The sequence below is a fragment of the Rattus norvegicus genome, chromosome 4 (assembly GCF_021556685.1).
Source record: "Rattus norvegicus strain SHRSP/BbbUtx chromosome 4, alternate assembly SHRSP_T2T, whole genome shotgun sequence".
Taxonomy (NCBI): domain Eukaryota; kingdom Metazoa; phylum Chordata; class Mammalia; order Rodentia; family Muridae; genus Rattus; species Rattus norvegicus.
The window spans coordinates 46393202-46408087 of record NC_141537.1 but is presented as its reverse complement, the minus strand read 5'-3'; the positions used below and the strand labels follow the sequence as shown (position 1 = coordinate 46408087).

Below are 14886 nucleotides of genomic sequence, written 5' to 3'. Positions count from 1 at the left end.
ACCCCAGGTATGTGTTTGTGTGTAATTATGCACTGGTGAGCATATTGATATGGGAAACCATAAAAATTGTGTGACTCTCACTCTATTGGAAGATTCTGATAAAAAGGAGACTGTAAACAGAAATTAAGATGATCAATCCTTACCTCTGTTTAGAAGAGATTTAACTAATCTCTTCTGGGGTGCTAAGGCAGGAGGATTTGCAAATTTGAAGCTCAAGAAGGCTACAGAGAGAACTCAAGGCTACCCTGAAAAACTCAGTGAAACCCTGTCTAAAAAGTAAACACACATATACACACATACACCACACATACACATATGCACACACATACACCACACACCCATACCATACACACAATACAGTACACACACACATACCACACACCACACACATACGCATATACATACCTCACATACACCAAACACACATAACACATCATGCACACACGCCACACATTACACCCACCACATACCATATAACACACTACACACAACTCTCCATACACACACACATCATACACACATACACTACAAACAACATACTACACATACATCACACATACATTATACGTATAACACACCACATACACACATCACACAGTCACACACACATATCAAACACACATACCACATGCCACATAGCACACACACACACACACACACACACAGATACACATACACCCCAGGGAAATAATACACACTATACATACACACACACATGCTTACCACATTCCATACACATACACACACCCTACAATATCATTCACATACACACACACCATACACATATACATACCACTCACTGCACACAATCACATATATACCGTACACTGCCAGCACCACCACCACCACCACCACCACCACCAACAACAACAACAACAGCACACACAAGGCTGGGCTTGTAACTGAATAATAGAGCACTTTCTTACTTAGCATTCACAACACCCTGTTTTCAATTGCTGTTACAGCAAAAAGTCAATTGCCACAAGAAAATACCTTTAGGCTAATGTTTCTCAGTGTGTTCTTCTGACATTGAACCTTGAAAGAAGTGGCATGTTTTCGTGTGTTTGTTTGGTTGGGTTTTTTTGTTTGTTTTTAGGACTGTGTATTAAGGCAAAAGAGTGGGAGGCAGGAAGGTATGTCGATAAGGAAATTAAGATACTTAATGTCTGTTGGAAATGCCCAAGCTTGCTTCCCATTTCTACGTAATTGCATGGCCTTGTCTAAGCTTTTGCAGTTTTCTTTCTTTCTTTCTTTTTCTTTTCCCCCTTTTTAAAATTTGCTATTTGTAGGTCCTGAATATTTTTAAAAATTATTTATTTATTTTTATGTATATGAGTACACTGTAGCTCTTCAGACACCAGAAGAGGACATCAGACCCCATTACAGATGGTTGTGAGCCACCCTGTGGATGCTGAGAATTGAACTCAGGACCTCTGGAAGCGCAGTCAGTGCTCTTGACTGCTGAGCCATCTCTCCAGCCCGGCCTTTGCAGTTTTCAATGCCTAGGATATTTATTTGTGAGATGGGACAGAAATGAGTGCCTACTCAGTACTTTTTAAATGAGACCTGTGTTAACATATATGTACTTTTAAAGGTGCTTAGTGGGTAAGAGCACAGATTCAAGTTTGCTTCCCAGCATCCACATCAAGTGGCTTGTAACTACCTGTAACTCCAGCTCCAGAAAGTCTTGTGCCCTCTTCTGCTCCCTTCAGGCAACTTCACTCACACATGCACATAAACCCACAAATACAGACACACATAATAAGAAATAAAATAAGTATTTTAGAAGTGCTTATTATATGTTAGGCACTATGTGAGTGCAATCTAGTTTTAGTAATAGAATGAGGTATTTAAAGTGACAAGTAGAATGCATTTTAAAAATTATTTTTATTATTGTTTAGTGTGTGTGTGTGTGTGTGTGTGTGTGTGTGTGTGTGTGTGTGTAGATACCTGTGGTCACAGGACAACTCATAGAAGTCAATTTTCTTCTTCCAACATGTGAGTCCCAAGGATCAAACTTGGGTAATCAAAGTTGGTGTCAAACTCCTTTACCCCCTGTGCCATCTCACCAGCCCAAGAAGGGGAATTTTGATCATGATTATTGTCTTCGGTAGGTACAAGGAAATTTAAACATATTAACAATAAAACAGATAAAGATAAAGGCTGACCATCAAAGAGTAGCTGAGGCTTGGGGAATAGGCATGTTTATAAATAGAACTCATATTACTCCCAGAGGGCCAGTGGACAACATTCCAGAACATATTTTGACATATTTGGCCAGAAGAATGGTATGTGGCTTTTGGTATTGTCGGGGGGAAGGGGACAAGATTACAATGTGGGGGAAACAGAAGACTAAATTGCTAACTGCTACAGTGTTTTGAAAAAAAGTAAGTTTCATGGAAGAGGGAGACTGTAGGCTTAGTTAACTTCCGCACCCCTTCAAGTCTCACTATAGCACCCTGCACAATGGTTTTGTTCCTACCAGAAACCTCTGGATAACTGAGTAAAGAGACTTGTTGAATGGTTAGATGTGGAGAAGGTTGTCTCATGCACTGATCTGAGCACTGCACTAAAGGAACCTTGACATCTTCCAACCCTCAGAGCACAAGGTTTTGTGCACAAACAAGAGGTGCAGTCTAAACCCCAGATGTCTGGATGAGAAGCTAGTACAGTTTGGTGAGGAACAAAATATTCTTTGTTATAGTCATGTCAGCAATATTGTTCAGCAATGTTGTCAGTGCCTAACATATAATAAGCACTTCTAAAATACTTATTTTATTTCTTATTATGTATGTCTGCATTTGGGTTTATGTGCATGTGTGAGTGAAGTTGTCTGAAGAGACCAGAAGAAAGTTAACCAAGACTATAGTCTCTCTCATAGTAGTTGTCTTGAGTGGAGCATAGTGATTTCAGGATCAACATGGATCAATGGGCCCTGGCACTTTGCTGTTATCTGATTTGATCTTTGTTTTCTTTCAGACCTTTTTATTTTTGTATGTTTGTGAGTACACTGTCTTCAGACACACCAGGAGAGGGCGTCAGATCGCATCACAAAAGGTTGCGTGCCACCATGTGGTTGCTGGGTATTGAACCCAGGACCTCTGGAAGAGGTCTTAACCTCTGAGCCATCTCTCCAGACCTCCTTTTAAAACTCTTTAGGCTCAGTGTTGAGGGAACACCACAGATGAGAGGGTGGAAAGCTACAAGAGCCAGAGTGTGGGGAGACTGCTAGAGAAAGGTGCCATAGAGACATAACAGGACTGCTGTACACACGGGCTCACAGCGGCTGTATTTGTTTGCATAAGACCTGCACAAGACCAAGCCAGTCAACATTCCCACATGGATGGATGAGGGCTCAAGAGACCCTAGCCTTCGCTGAGGAATCATTGGTAGATGTTGTCTAGTAAGCAATAATGGGTTAGTTTTCTTCAGGAATATGGTTACAAGTTTTTTGACCATGCTTTAGTGGACAGCTGTAACCCACGTAGGTAGTACTAATTTGGCCTAGTGGGTTATGAACATAACAAATCAAAACAAAGTAAAACAAAAAGAAGATAGCAAATTAGTAGGAGAATGAGGAGAAGAATCTAAGAGAAGGTGAGGGAAAGTGAGAGTTGAATATGATCCATGTGTAAAATTGCCAACAAATAAAACAAATAAATGAAAAATATATTTGTAATTAAATTATACATATATACATACACACAAATATATATAAATATATGTACACACACATATATCCCTTTAGGATATATATTGGATATTTCTAATATAGTGAATCAGTTCAACAAATTTGAGTTCTGGAAGGTGACTTTAGTATTCGTTTCATCTCTCCAATACACGTTCATGTCCTTGTCCCTCTTTGTACCTTCTCTAAATGCTCCATGCTCTCCTGTCTCATGGCAGTCCTTTGGGGTCAACACTCTGTGACACGGTCCTGCATGGCTTGGGTGCTTCCAGTGCTGCTCTTGATTGTTCCTATAGGCTGGGCCACCCTGAGTCACCTCAGACTTTCTGAATCCATGCACTGCCTTGCTAGGACACAGGTCTCACGCTCTCTTGGCTGTGCTTCTCTCTGAAGCCTGTTGTCTCCCTGGATTCATTGCATGCTTTACTGTCTTGTTGCGGCCCGCACCAGAGGACCATTTTTGTAGCTTTACTTCCTTTCATTATTTCTCAGAGTCAGACTTGCTTGCTCAGTTAGAGATCCAAAATGGCCAGTCCAGTAGAGAGGTCATGCAGAGCAAGACTGTCTTTCTAGTATAATCCATGAGTTTAGAAAAGCATGTGTCTTGCTGTATCTTGTTTTATTTTTAATACATTTTAAATTTATTCTTTCAGAATTTTATATGTGTATACAATGTGATGATCATTTTCTCCTCCAACTCTCCCTAGATTTCCTCACTACATATCCCACCAGATCCATGTATAATTTTTTATCACTCACTGGGTTCACTTAGAGCTGTCCATATGCTCAACAGCCTAGGGACCATACCCTGCAGCATGGGCAACCCACTAATGGCCATAGATTTGAAGAAAACTGATTCTTCTTCCCCTGGCTGCCATCAACTATGCCATCTGGTCTCACAAGGCTATAACACATTCATGAGCGAGTCTTGACTGGCTTAATCTTTTTCAACTCTTGTACAGGCAGGCCATCACAGCTGCTAAGAGTCTGTGAGGACAGACTATCGTCCTATCGGGTCGTGAAGTCACATTTCACAGCATTCTTCTCTCCATCTGCAGGCTCTTACATTTTTTATGCCCCTTTTCTGTTGTGTTCCTTGAGCCTTGGTGGGCAACAGTGGTTGTGATGCGTGTGTGTATATTTCACATATGTATGTCACATACTTATAATGTATATAACATATTTGTATGTGGATATATGTATATACATGTATGGAAGAATCCTTACACCTCTTCCTCATGTTGGAGACAGAGAGAGAAAGATGCTCTCTCTCCCTTCCTCCCTCTCCCTCCCCCCCCCAATCTGTCTCTGGACTCCCAAAGTGAAGGAGTACAAACAACATTTGTTCCCTATAATACATAAATAACCTGCTTTCTAAACCTTCCACTTTCTGTGAATCCCCTTGTCAAAAGCATAGAAAGCTGTACGTGTTCCTCAGGAAGTAAACCCATCAGATCTTTCTGACTTTATTCAAAAATGTCTCTTGACTGTAAAGGTAGAGGCCATAGCTCTTTGCTCTCATCTGTAGACTTTTCCCTTGACAGCAAGTATTCCCTTCCTTACCATCTTGCAATGAAGTAGGGGGAGTTTAGTGAGAACAACATAACAGTCACAAAAAGAACTGTTTTGATCCATTATCCCACCATTAACACTCCATAGAAATGCTCACCAAATGTTTCTTGTCTCTGCAGTGAAACTGAATGACAAATGGCTTCACTCTGAAGCAACTAGGATCAACAACTCAGATCTGGATGGTGACCTGTAGTTTACAATCCCATCAGAAGAGTTGAGCTGGTCCTTTAAGGAGGCTGGCCAGAAAATTGAAAAGAAGTCCAGATGATCACAGGTGAGGTTAATGGAAGAAATGTCACTGTCCTTGGTCCCGCTCCTAATGAATGGCACGGGTGCAAAAGACCTGGCACTAAGACTAGTGACAACAAGAGGCAATTATGTCTGTTACACTCAGTTTTTCACTGCCTCATCCTACGTTCCTTACTTAGGCTTGGCAGAAAGAAGCTCCAAAGGACCACACCCTAGATGTCTGACATTTGGAACTAACAAACACTAGGCTCCAGGCTTCGTACTCATAGATGTAGAAAAGAATTTCTCTTCTAAACATAAGCCCACCTCATTTAGACCTCTTGCTGCTGCTGGTGATTAGATGACTGAGGCTTTATGAAGTGACAGATAAACACTACCAGCTTTAGTTTGTAAGACATCTCAGTTCTTTCAGAAATGTGGCATGTGTTGTCCCTTTCACAGAGTAAAGCTTTTGTGAGAGGGACTTTTCTTTATGCATCCACAGAATGCCTTTGCCCTTGTGACAGAGAACCTGGAGCTATGAAATGAAAGTGCTCTGAGTCTCACGCAGCAAAGTTCAGCTTGGAAAATTGAAGAAAAACAATTCCAAATCTTCTAACATGATTAGTTAGGGGGAAGACTGCATCATCCCTCAGTAACTGGGAAACGATTAAGTTGATTCGCAAGATGCACATAAGGATTTTTCACTGTACTGCTCATAATGAATTTTTTTTTTGTGATGAGAAAATGATACCAGTTTTTCATCTCTTGTGCATATTAAAATTAGAATATTCATGACAATCCTGCCATGCCTTGATGAATTCAGAATTAGGACTTATGAACCCATAGCTCATTCTTCGATGGAACTTTCAAAAGCTGACTTAAGTGTACCACAACATCTCTTTCCTGAAATGCGTTTTTCAGAAAATGTTTACCTAAAGGCCAAGTAAGAACTGTAATTCAAATGAAGATAATTTATGCTTTTAAAATCCTGAAACTTCTGCAGTTAACACTAAATAGGAAAATAGGAAAAATTGGAAGCGTGTCATATTCAACTAGATAAAAGGCAGAAGCGTTATCTCAGAAGGAAAGAAGGAAATGTCAAATATTTTAGTACTGAATTGCCACAATCTTAAAAAGCAATACTGGAAGAAGATCAAATCACAGCTCTCCTATCAGGAAATTTCTACAAACAGGAAAAATTAATACCACACAACCAACAACTTTTGGCAATAGCAGTTCTTACTTTGATATACCTCAAAGGTCAACAGAGCCAAAATAAACACCAGATTGTCCCCAAAGCACCTCAGTTACTACAAATGAAGTGAAGCCACTTTTGTCACATTTAGGGACTGGCCCAGGAAAAATACTTAGTAATTTTGTTTTGAAACAATAAAAGAAAATATTCATTTGTCATTGTGCTGGTCAGATAACAACTCATAAAATAAATCTTAGATACCAGATACCAACATCTGAGTTTACCATAACTGGCATTACTTTTTTTATAATGAGAGAGACATGTAAATAATTACAAGGGGCATGATGCAGAGTACTAGAGTACCAGGAAGTATGGCATGAGTTTAATCAAGGATGAGAAGCTCCTTCCAGAGGGCTGTGGGATGGGTGACATTTGAGCTTGTTCTTGAAGCATGAGCAGGATTTAGAGAGGTATAGAGGCGTAGGGCAGGACCCTCAGTAGTACCCAATCATTATATGCATGGGAGGATGGGTCCATCCATTTGAATCAGCTCTGAGACCAGTGTTTATCATGGCACACACCATGCTGACAAAACAAGATTGACAGCACATTGGCAATCAGCAAATATTTCGTAGCAGCACAACCAGGGTTTAGAGAAACATGACTGAATGTGGGCACAAGTGAAACTAAACATTGGATCTAAGGTAGTAAGGTGTACCATCCACTTAGTAGAGTAGGGTATTCTGATGACTTAGTGTTAAACAATGATCAAATACAGAAAGGTTAAATAATTATGCCTTTACAAACTATTTTCTCTTTTACAACTCATTGTAACTTTCAAATTTTAGAGGAAGATCTCACTAGCTTGTTCTCTGTCTCATAACTCACAGAATCATGCCTGTCCCTTCATCCTGACTGCATGGTTCACTATGTCCAGCCAAGACTTTTTAATAGCTTTATTTTATATTTCATTTAAACATTCACGTCAGCAAAAGATACGAAAGATGTGAATTGCTTAAATCTGTGTGATTGTAAAGAGAAGACTCAGTAGCCCTGATGTGGTACATAAGGCTTCACACCTACTCCTTGCTTCCACAGAGACCAAAGAGTCATTTGCTTATAACGGATTTCCTCATATGATGGACAGAGGGAGACTAAGACAGATTCCATGTGCTACTTTCACTGAAGGGTCACAGTTCTGTTCCCTCTGCTCTCTGGTTTCTACCAATGTGGACTAAGAATAAAACAGGAGTATTTACATCATGAATACAAATATATGTATCTATGTATGTATATATATTTACATGTATATATGCATATATGCATTGAATACATATAAGTGTACATACACACACACATATGGGCTAACAGAAGTAACTGAAGTGGTCTGAGACAAACAGAACTAGAATAAGGTTGCATTTCTTAATATTGTGCAGAAACTAAAGAAAGTTTTGGAAGTAATGAAGCTATCATTTTACACTGAAAAACAGATCTGCACATGCAGAAGCAGAATGGTAAGTTGTCCTGTGAGATATAATGGTGAAATATAACAGTGAATTGAGGTGAGAATAGTGGTGAGATGTAACGGTGAGAAATAACTTCACATGGGTGAGCTAGTTCTCTTTTCTTTTCTATGCTTGTGTTGAATGAACATTTCAGGGTAGGGAATGGATGGATAGATAGATAGATAGATAGATAGATAGATAGATAGATAGATAGATACATAGATACATAGATAGATACATAGATAGATACATAGATAGATACATAGATAGATAGATTCATAGATACATAGATACATAGATAGATGGAAGATAAATAGTTACATCGATACATGGATGATAGACAGATAGACAGACAGACAGAGATCCTGTAAGCAGTGGAGGCCCTTAAACCCAGATCAGATTAGTCAATAGCTCTCTCATTCTGCATCCTACCTGGTAACACAAATCATCTTCCTTGCATGAGAATTGTTTGTGCAATTCTGTTATAAATGCCAACAACTGCACAAAATCAAATTTGAGATTTCTCAGTATATAATAGATCACCAAGTAGTTGAGAAAAACTAAACGGAGGAAATAGATCCAATAGAGAAAACAAAACCCTGTAAAAATTAACCATTGATTGTTTTAGAAATGTTTACGATAGCATGACAATAAAATAATATCTCAAGATAAATAAGGAAGAAACCAAAGGTAGAAGAAACTTTAAAAAAACGGTTAAAGGTTAAAAGTACTTGTCAGATAAGAATCAATAAAATAGAGTATAAAGATATTCGTATCCAGTGAAACAGAAATAATGGGCATAGTAACAGTCTAGAAGAACTGCTATGGACAAAACAGTACAACCTACCAAAATAGTAGCACACTTTAAATTCATCATATAGACAGCCCTCCTGCCTCATCTTGACGGCGGGTGGCACCACTAAGATGAGTGAATGTGTGGTGGAAAAATGGAAGCGCAGAGCAGTGTGTGCACTCTAGAGAGGGGTAGTGACGAGAGTGAAAGAGGGCAGGGGTCAACAGTGGAGCATATAGTTGTCCAGTGTGCTCTGTGGGGAGCTATGCAGAGGCCTGGCGGTATGCCAATGGAGACTCAGCAACCAGCTCTGGGCAGTGACCAAGGCCTGAGATAAGGAATGGGTCACACTCTGAATTGGACCTCCTCTAGGGACCACAGTGGTCTCTATGGTGCTCCAATATGCTGTGGAGGGCTAAGTGTGGGACAGTGGTCCTGATGTGGCTCGGGGCCAGGCTGATGTGAGTAGCATGCTCTGCCACCTGAGGTCATGGTGATGTCCAAGTCCATGCTGCTGCTGCTGGCCAAGGCTAGGTTTCAAGGTCTTACGGTAGCTGGGGTCTGCATTGATGTGTATGCCTGGAGTTATCACCATAGACCATGTGAATGTCTATGGTTTATGCTGCAGCCTGAATCTATGTTAATGTCCACAGGACCTGGCTGCCATAGAGTGCCATATTGATGGAAATGGCCTGTGCCTCCGCTTGAGGCCATGAGAAAGCGCATGCCCGATGCTCCTACTGAACACAAAGAGCAAGGAAGCTACTTTGGCAGTGATATCAGTGACTGCAGTTGAGAAAGAGGACATAGAAGAGTTCTGTGACTACCCCACCCCAAAATAACACCCTAAAATGAAAGTCATCGGAGAGAACTCTTCAAAATTGTGATAAAGATGCTAAATGGTAGCTTTCCACCATTGATGGCATCTGGGAGGGACTGAGGTGGAGAAGGACTCAGTTTTCTTTAGGATGCTGACCCCAGGGAGTTTGATCATTCTCCAGTGAGTATATGGACAGCACGATTGGATTATTGTTGTTGTTTAATAATTAGTCTATTTGGGGGGCCCAACGGGGAGCCATGGAAGGACTGGAAAGTGTGATGAGGTGTATGGTGTGAAATTTTAAAAAATATCAGTAAAAATATTATTTAAAGAAAATGTTATATAAAGTAGCCAAGATATAAAGAAGCAAGAAAGACAAGAGTAATGAGAAGGATCACCACAATTTTCAAATAGTAAGCACTAGCAAAAACTGCTTTATGGGATTCTAAGAATAAAACACTTTGATTATGTGTGCATAATTAAAAGGGGATGAGTGGTCTTTCCCAACTTCTTGAGCTATAGTAACCAGAAAGGCATGTTTAAAGTTGTACATGAAGAACATCTCATAAACACTATATTTATAACAATACTAATACAATAAAATTTAAACTTTGTAATTAAAATATGCCAATACTCTTTTTTAAAATAATTTCATATCAGATGTGAGACAGAAGAGGGCCACTTATTCATTGGTAGGCTTGGAGATCAAAGCCAAGGCTTCAAAAACACTAAGGAAGTGCCATCTACCAGAAAACCACATCCCCAGCCCTGAAACATTTATTTGGAAACTTGGATGATACTTCTTAGGAAAACCCTTGGCTAAAGACGGAATGAAGATTTAAACAGTAAGTGTATAAATGAACAGTAAGTATGTTATATATCATGGTTTGCATAATGTGGCCAAAGATGTTGGAAAACAGAAAACTTCAGTCTTACTTAGATTTTTTTTAAGAATTTTAGAATTTAGATTTTCAGAGTTTCAGAAAGGAGAGAACAAATATCTAATATGTACAAAAATGGGAAAATGAAAATATTAGGAACAAAAATAAATGGAGAATAATTAGTATATATGTGAATTATTTTTCATAAAACCCCCAAATTTTGTGGGCTGGACATGATTCAAGAGATGGTAAAAATGAATAGCATTAGAAATAAGAAAATAACCCCATCTAACAGTTAGAGGAAGGATTTGAAAAGGAAACTAAGGAAATCCAACTTTATGTTATTTATCGATAACTGCATGGATTTGATAGGTAAATATAAATAATAAATTGAATGTGCCAGAAATCAAATTTGGAAATAATGTATTCCTGCAATTAAGGACTGGTGACCATATTTCTGGCCACCTGAAGGAAACTCTTTTATAGACAAGAACAAACCTGACCAGAAAGAAGCAAGAGAAAAAAGATATTGAAGAGGGATAGACAGAGATGGGTATGGAAGTGAAGGTAGAGATCAAAATAGATGAAAATGGGGGCAGACATAGAGGTGAAGATGGAGGGATAGAATGGAGACCAGGATAAAGATGTGAACATAGATGGATCAAAATGTAGATATAACTGCATTTGGAAAGGTAATGAGTCATGGCCTGAGTAACTGTGTTTTGTAATTCAGTGTGGATCACTTCTCAGAGTTACAGTAGAGAACAAACAGAACCATCTTAACAAGAAAATAACTATAAGAGGTTCCAGAAAAGTCTCTCCTACTTGCTAATTAGAGTATCTTTTTAGAGTCTGATGATAGAGCTAAAGGCATTGGCAATTAATTAATACATTCTTCCAAGAAAATAAACCCATCAAATATATATATATATATTCTTTATATTATTTATCAATAACTGCATGGATTATATATATTTCTGAAACACACAAGAGAAGACAAATGTTCTGCAGATTTTACTGAATTTGTTTATCTATATTGTATTTTTTTCTTCACTTAGACTCTTTAGACTGAGGTTGTTGATATCAAACTATTGAAGAGGAAAGTGAGCAACATTAGTGGAAACACATGGGCTGATGGTAGAAATGAATTTAATTGGTTTGGGGCTTTAGCTAAAGAGTTTTATAGAGTCTGTCTTCAGCATTCTGTTTTAAAACAATGATTCATGGGAGATGTTTTTCAGGATCATCCACAAAATCTAGAAAATACTTAATCCCAGGAGCTGAGAGAAAATTTCAAAACTACTAATAAATAAAACATGAATATATGTAGGACTCTTTGTAGGAAGAACAAGGCTTTAAAAATCTATTTATAGTTTGTGTCATTTAAGTTTAGCTACCAAAAGCTTAGATAATTGTTTCTCTCTATTACTGGACTTAAAATCTGTTGAGAAATAGTCTTTCCATTTTCAATCTAACATCAGAAAATTGCATTTGAGGTGTGATCTAATCTTTAGGTTAAAGCATTGGTCAATGAACAAACAATTTAATGTGAAAGCCACAACACTCCTACATGAAACTTAAGAATAAGTAAAAAAAAGACAAGACAGTGGGGGGAAAAAAAGACAGCATGTAAATGTCACTGTTATTTTCCTCAGATGATGGAATAAGATGAGAGTTATGCTCAAACTGAACAGATACATGGCTTGGTTGGAACCTAGAGCATTTCCTTCTCTGTTCTAACTATCCCGGGGCCTAGTCCTGGAAGCTTCTAGACTCCATACAATTTAATCTTCCAAGCTGACTGACTCAAATTGGCTTCTCTTGGCTTCTCACTGGATTGCTCTGCTTGGCCTCAAACTAACTCAGATAATTTGTACTAATCTTCTGGCTCCTTCTAATGCTCTGACTTTAACTACTTCTCCATGAACTTATGAACAAACTCAATGAATGAAAACTCAACTCCTTAAACTCACTGAGTTGCACTCAATGGAACTGAACTGAGCAACTGAACTGAACTGAACTGAACTGAACTGAACTGAACTGAACTGAACTGAACTGAACTGAACTGAACTGGTTGCCTGAACTCAACTGAACTTATGAACAAACTTCTTTCTTTCTGCCCTGCTCTTAAGTATCCTCTCGTTCTTGTCCTTATGAAAGCTAGGCGTATCCTCTCTCTGATTCAGTCTGTCATATCTTTCTCTGATTTGTCACTTTGTCTGCCCCTTAATTAGATTTCACTTTCAAACATGGCTGCTTCCTTGTACAAACTAGCCTTACCTTCAGTGTTAGATATTAAAGGTGTATAATAAAGGTGGGCCTGAATTCCAGACAGATCATACCAGAGCTTGTAGGTCCCCGTTCTCACCTCCCACTGGGGTGTGAAGCATACAGCTTGGACTTGGAATGTGGAAATCCTGGGCTGTGTTCACTCTGCACTGCCACTGTCCAGTGCTGGGCTTTAGGGAAGCACTGAAACACCAATCGGGGGTGGGACAGGATGGGAAAACAGGGTGGGATGACTCTCAGGCATCCAGTTACTGCTGGGGTGCCACACAGAAGAGTCAGAATGAAGGTCAGGGGTCCCTAGGCCTGCAATGAGGACCCCAAGGCCAGTGGCTCCAAAACTCCTAGAGATCCAGGCACCCCTGGGTCAAGGGGAATTTGGAATGGAGTTGGGAGCCCACAGATTGAGGATGTTGAGGAGCCCAGGGCCAGGGGAATGTGGAACTCCAGCTTAGCTCATTGGTGAAAATTGTTAGCTTTGTGGTAGTTGTCTGGGAGCCCGGGGGACCTTCTGCAGGAAGCTTAGGCAGTAGCTTTATAGGTGAAGGTGTTCTCCATGTCCCCCATGATGGTTCTTAATAAGAGAGACAGTCCTTGCTTCCAGATTCTTTACTGATTGTTCATTGTGGAAAATGGGTGCATACCAACTCCTCAGGGTGGACCAGAGATGAAATACCTTATGCAGGAAGGAATGTCAGGGAAGGAAGGGAAGCTTACTGACTAAACCCTCAGGGCCTCTAAATACCTCATTAGCATGAAGAACTCTGCTTTGGGCTAAGTGACTGTTGTGGGGAATGTGGTCATATGTTCTGGGCCAGAAAGCTAATAGGAAGCAGGGAGACACCTACAGTCTCATGTGGGTGTCTGGGTGCTAGGAGGACCCACTCAACCTTACCAAGTTTCCTGGCATGGCTGGTTGTCCCACAGAGAGTGTCTGTATCCCAGTTGGCTCACATAGACCTAGAAGGTCTTTGAATATGAACCCTTGTCAGAGCAGCCATGTTGCTGGATTAAAAAACCTCCATAACAGCTTATATGAAGGAAATACTGGGTTTTCAAACATGGCTTCTTATTTACTATATCTGTATAGGAAGACAAAGTTACTCAAACCTACCTGATGTGTTTAGCTAAGGCTTGTATTCTCCCTACAGATGTGATTTTGAATGAGACCAAATATGGAGATTTTTTCTAAGAAAAAAGTATCTAAAACTCTGTTAAAATTCAAGATTAAATGGGTTGGGTCAAGTTCAGGCAGTCTAGTTTACATCAGAGAGACGTGGCAGTGCATCAGGAATTAGCAATAAGCAGAGCCTGGAAAAATTTGGAAGGGTTGTAAATTCTGCCACTTTTGTGGTAGAAAACTCTGTAGCTCTTTCATTTCATTAGCTGTGTCTCTGGCCCTCTGTGTGTGTGTGTGTGTGTGTGTGTGTGTGTGTGTGTGTGTGTGTGTGTGTGTGTGTTTGGTTATATGTGCGTCAGGGAACTTACCTGTGCTGCAAGTGTCCAGGACAGAGGTTGATTTATCCAGCATTGTCTACCTTGTTTTTTGAGGTAGGGTCTCTCACTGAATTTTGAATTTGCGGCTTCATCTGGACTATTTTGGCCAAAGTCTCTCCTGCCTCTATCTCCTAGTGCTAGGTTACAGAGATGCCACCTATTAATCTATCTCCCTAGCCAGTTTCTTGTTTGGTTGACTCCACCATTTTGTTTTGTTTTGTGATTTCAGCTAGGGTCTTACCATGGTCCCTATGCTGGCCTGCCTTGGGTTCTTGAGTGTTAGGATTATAGGTAAAAACAAACATGCTTTCCAGGATGGTTCTACGTATAATTATTTGTCTAAGACATTCTAGATCTTTCTTCCCTCCCAAGTCTGTGGTTTCACTTATAGGAACCAAATCTACACACTTCACACTTC

At 39.7% G+C, this 14886-nt stretch overlaps 1 long non-coding RNA gene across 5 annotated transcripts in view; it reads left to right on the top strand.

Moving 5' to 3' along the window:
* Positions 1 to 14886, top strand: part of LOC102550644 (uncharacterized) — a 186537-nt gene that overhangs the window by 37524 nt on the left and 134127 nt on the right. For 3 of the 5 annotated variants that reach the window (XR_015686382.1, XR_015686383.1, XR_015686386.1), the window contains 3 exons: positions 5380 to 5534; positions 9638 to 9984; positions 10465 to 10649. This is a non-coding gene — a long non-coding RNA (uncharacterized LOC102550644). The remainder of the gene's footprint in view (positions 1 to 5379; positions 5535 to 9637; positions 9985 to 10464; positions 10650 to 14886) is intronic. The other 2 variants (XR_015686384.1, XR_015686385.1) reach the window with 2 other exon arrangements.